This window comes from Myotis yumanensis, unplaced genomic scaffold (genome assembly GCF_028538775.1).
Source record: "Myotis yumanensis isolate MYYU_CA2020_CCGP unplaced genomic scaffold, mMyoYum1.0.hap1 SCAF_9, whole genome shotgun sequence".
Classification (NCBI taxonomy): domain Eukaryota; kingdom Metazoa; phylum Chordata; class Mammalia; order Chiroptera; family Vespertilionidae; genus Myotis; species Myotis yumanensis.
In genome coordinates, this window is record NW_027223760.1 from 35912040 (window position 1) to 35917546 (window position 5507).

General features: G+C 37.1%; 1 pseudogene; it reads right to left on the reverse strand.

The window, feature by feature from the left end:
• Positions 1–512: 512 nt before the first annotated feature.
• Positions 513–660, reverse strand: LOC139017126 (small nucleolar RNA SNORA48; annotated as a pseudogene).
• Between the last annotated feature and the right edge of the window lie 4847 nt (positions 661–5507).

The window sequence follows — 5507 nt, forward strand, 5'->3', positions numbered from 1 at the left end:
TGTACATATATGATTGTGGTGGTCAGGCTGGGACTATAAACAGCTGAGAGAATCAAGGGGTATTTCAAATAGATTTTTCCACATTGGAGGTAGAAAATGAAAGGTAAGGAAAATAAAGGTAAATTAAATATGATTTCAAGAACGTTTACTCTGGGAGATAAATTAAAATTGCTAATTTTAGGAGTCCTTTAAGTCAAAGAAAACTTTGAAGAGAAAAGCAGGAGAAAGAAAAAAAAATGTTGTTACAAAACAGATTGAAAGGGACTGAGAGAAAATGAATATGCAACGTGCCCAGAATTCCCTGTGAGTTCATATCCATATGAATAGCAGGAAACTGAGGTCTGAGCATTCCATCACCTCATGTGAATGGACACAGATAGACTGACCACAGCCACAAGGTCTCCACAGCTCCTCTCTTTACCAGGGGACATTGGTCTCCCCCTGGCCCATCTTGACTGGCCCAGTGACTCCTTTTGACCAATTGAATGAGATAAAACTGGTCAATTTTTTCCCCAGGTGTCCAGGGCATGAACCAGGCGTGACATAGATTAAAAGCCAAGCTGGGATAAATACGGAGTTACTTTGTCCCTGTCTTGTAAATTTCTTTTTTTTTTTTATGTTTTTATTGATTTTTTAGAGAGAGAGCAAGGGAGAGGGAAAGAGAGAGAAACATAAATAGAAGAGAGACACATGGATGAGAGAGAAACAATTTTTAAGCCTTGGTTTTAAGAGATTTGTGATCTGCACCATTGCTGAGACTAATATTGCCACGGTGTAGCTCAGCCAACAGCCAGCACCCACTGCCACCCAAGTGAAAGCAGCCATCACAAACCACACAGCCCCAGGGAGTCAGCTAGATGTCTAGATGACTAGAACTCTATGAGTGAAACAATGTCAGACCAGCCAGAGAACAGACCATCACAAGCAAAACTTAGAATAGTTTTGCAATAGGGCACTACATTTTGGTGTAATTATTACACAGCAATTGAAAACTAATTACATATCCCCCCAAATGAGTGACACTTAGTAAAAACAAAAAGCGTGTCACCGGCTTTGGGTCCAAGTGGTCAGAGGCTAGGAGAGTGGCCATCAAAAAAACCTGGTGGAGGGTGGAAATCAGGAAGAAAATCAAACTCTTGGTTGAGTTGATTGTTTGCTCACTTTTGCCTATTTTTCAGAGGCATCACAAAAATGCTCTGTTCGTAATCAGAGAAAATGGCATTCATTTTAAGGGGTTTCAAAAGAGATTGAACTTTATTTTTCAGCTGGCATTGTACCCTATGTCTTCTAGGGAAAGTGAAAAAAAAAAAAGAGGAATGTGCAGGTGGCCTTGAAGAACTGCCCTACATCTGAGAGCCAAACATTATCATCATGATCTTGGTATGTCTTAAAGCCTGATTATTCAGAAATTGGAGCTTCCCTCAGTATTTAATTATAAGATGTGCCACAATTGGTAAATAGAATCTTTAAATGTCAACATGTATAAAGAGAGATATTAGGTAACTTAGGGACCTTCAGAACTTCAGTCCATATTTATCTGGAGAGAAAGGTCTTGAAATGCTTGCTCACAGCAAAGGGGAAGCTAGAAAATAATTGATCATAATGAAGAAGTGGGTGGCTGCCTCCTGTGATGATAATTAAGTGATTATTCCTACTGGGAAATAATCTTTGTACAAAGAGGATTGTTTGAACTCTGAGGCTGTGGTTAACCACATACGTTTTTATTTCTATGGTGGGACTAATAAGGCAAAAAGGAGAAAGGGGTTGTGTAAACAAATCTTTGAGAGTTTTAACGACAACCACAACCCAGAATTTGTAAAAAATAGAAGTGTATGTGACATTTGGGGGATGGCAGTTATCAATGATAGATCCTCCCTTCCCCCAACTGGTGGGCAGAGTATGACGTAACTTGCAGCCCGGAAATACCTGAGTGCCTAACCATGTACCTTATATGGACTATACATTGAACCACCAATCAGGACCTGCCTAATACCCTAAGCCCTTGTTCCTAACTATGTCCCTTATATGGACCATACATTAAGCCACCAATCAGCACGCGCCAAGTACCCTAAACCCCATTCCTTCCCATTCCTCCCCTCAAAAGGAGTGCTCAGCTCTGCACGGGTTGCTGCTCTCCCCTTGCGAGACAGCCCGGCAGGTCTTTCTCCTAATAAAGCCTGTAATACCTGGTTTTCAGCTCCCGACTGATCTTTCAATCAATACATCAGACCAGCTACCCCTCTCCAATTTGAAGGCGCTCAAAAGAGCTGAACAAAATGTAAGATGAATTCATTTGAAGTTCATTAAAGAGATAAATTGGTGATGAGGTCTTAACAGCCTACCACTAGAAAGGGAAAATGACTCAGTTGACCACAGGACTTAGGGATACATTTTAGGGGTACATTTTCTGTTTTTTTTCTTTTACTTTATTGTGGTAAGAACACTTAACATGAGAGCTACTGTCTTAATAGACTTTTAAGTGTACGAACCAATATTTTTTACTTCAGGCACAATGTTGCACAGCAGATCTCCAGAACTATTCATCTTGCATAACTGAAACTTTATGCATGTTAATTAGCAATTTCCCACTTCCTCCTCCATCTTTGACTCTATGAATTTTACTATTTTAGATACCCCATCTAAGTGTAATAATTCAATATTTATCCTATTGTGACTGGATTACACTATAAGTCTTCACTTAAGGTCTAGGTTAGGTTCTGTGACTTTAAGTGAAATGACATATAATGAAACCAACATACTATAGGTTAATTGATATAAACAAGAGTTAAGTTTCTACAGCATCTAATCAATGTTATAAGGAAATTAAGTTGTTTGAAAGGACGTTGTTCATTGAAGTACCAGCTGTGTTTCATTTACATAATGTCCTCCAGGTTCATCCATGTTGTCACATATTGCAGATTTTTTCAGTTGAATAATTTTATACTATAAATATATACATCTTTCCTTATTCATTCATCACTCAATGAACATCTAGGCTGCTCCCATGTCTTGGCTACAGTGAATACTGATGCAAAAGAACCTGAAAATGCTAATATCTCTCCAACATCCTGATTTCAATTCTTTTGATTAAATATCCAAAAGTGGGTTGATGGATCGTATAGTAATTCTATTGTTAGTTTTTGAAGAAACCTCCACACTGTTTCCACAGCAGCTACACAGTTTTGCATTTCCAGGAATAGAGTACAAAGGTTCCAGTTTTTTACACATCTTCCCCAACACTTGATGTCTTTAGATTTTTTTTTATAATAGCCATCCTTAGAGGTGTGATATTTCATCATGGTTTGGATTTGCATTTTCATGATGATTAGTGAAAAAGAGAGTCCTTTCATATATATAATGGTCATTTGTATGTCTTCTTGGGAGAAATGTCTATTCAAATCTTCAGCCCATTTTAATGATGTTATTAGTTATTGGGGGGTTTTAATTTGCTATTGAATTGTAGGAGATTCTCATACATTTTTATGGTATGCAAGTATTTTAAAGTTGCCATGTCTCCCTGTCAATTATTTTCCTTACTGTGCAGAAGCTTTTTAGTTTGATGCAATTCTTCTTGTTTAATTTTGCTTCTGTTTTCTGTTTTTGGTGTCATATCCATAAAATCATTACTAAGAACAATGTCTTGATGACGCTTTTCCTCCATGTTTTCTTCTAGAGGTTTTACAATTTCAGTCTTGCATTGAAGTCTGACTGATATGAGTCTTGTGTATGGTGTAAAATAAAAGTCCAACTTCACTATTTTGCTTTTGTATATCCAGATTTCTCAACACTATTTTTGAAGAAATTATCCTTTCCCTAATGTGGATCCTTGGCACCTTTCTCAAAGATCAATTGACCACATATGTGTGAATTTATTTTTAGGCTCTCTATTCTGTTCCATTGGTCTATACATCTGTCTTTATTCCAGTATCATACTGTTTTAATTACTGTATTTTTATAATATACTTTTAAATTAGGAAGTGTGATAGCTCAAGGTTGATTTGGCTATCTGTGATCTTTCAAGATCCTGTATGATTTTTAGAATTGTTTTTACTATTTCTATAAATATATCAGTAGAATTTTCATAGTACTTTAATGAATTTGGAGATGGATTTGGGTAGTTTGGCATTATAACAATATTAAATCTTCCAATCCATGAACATAGGATGTCGTTCCATTTGTTTGTGTCTTCATTAATTTCTTTCATCAATATTTTGAAGTTTTCAGTATGTCTTCCCCCTTAAGCTTTATTCCTAAGTATTTTAACATTTTTTGTGTTATTGTAAATGGTAAAAGAGTCAACACACCAGGAAGATAAAACAATTATAAATATATATGCACTTCCAACATCACAGTGATTGCCCAATATGTGGTAATTTGACTATTACCCTGCTATGTTGGATAAAACATGCTCTAGAGTTTTAGTCGATAAATAAGAAATGCAAATGGATAGAGTATTAGAAATAGAAGCGAGGTACCTCAATATTTTTCTCATTTTAAGAATCCCAAGCTGCACAATGAATATCTACTTATATCTTCCTTCCTGCCTCGGGTTCTGAATCCCAGTGTGTTAAATCAGTCCTCTATCTTTCTGGTTTACAATTATGTCTGAATGGCCAGCATTTTAAAGCAGGAGTTTTATGAAACAACCCTCAGTGTATTCTCTGTGGTACAGCTTAATATTGGAATAAAATCCAGTTTATCCTTTACAACTAGCTGTTGGTTTATTTTCTTTATTTTTCCTCTTCAATCTCTTCACCCAAATTTGTTGCCAGAGGCACTCTTCTTAGTTCTGGCCTTTCATCAGAGGATTCCATTAATTTGTCATGTTTCAAAAGTGAGAGGTTATTCCAGGAAGTAAGAAATTTAGGGAAGAGGCAAGTTGAGTTGGGAGCTGGTTATCTGTGCCCATTTAAGTCAACCCACCTCACAGATCTGTCATTTGGGTACTTTGAGATTCATTAACAATCAAGACAGCACTTTTCTTCTCAGTGATATTTGGTAATCATGATAGTAATTTTTGTTACTTTGAAATCTCTAGGCTAACACTTACCTGCTAGGCCCAAAAAGTGTTTGAAGAAATGAGCAAATACATGTGTTGCTGAAACCGGAAAAAGGAATCAGCCAAACTTTAAGCGCTCTGTGCTAACCATGGCCTGCTCTTTATTTCCATTGCTCTCCGGTTGTTCCTGGGGCTGAACTTCATTTCACTTAGGAAACCATATATTAGGAATAAATGTAAATATCATTTCTCAAGGATGGATGGTTTACCCAAAATTCGTAGATTTCTACCTCCACAGAGAACAATAAACAATGTTGGTAATCCTGAAGATAAACCTTTCAGTCATCACTACTTACAAATAGATAAATGTTGACAATCAGCCTGAGGAAAAATCAGGAGGCAGGTGATGTCAGGGGGCTTTAACTTCATTCTGTAGTGCTTGCAGGTGCCTCAGGCAGGGCTCCAGATGCTAAGCAGCAGAAGCAGCCTCTGGCTTCAGTGAGGACAT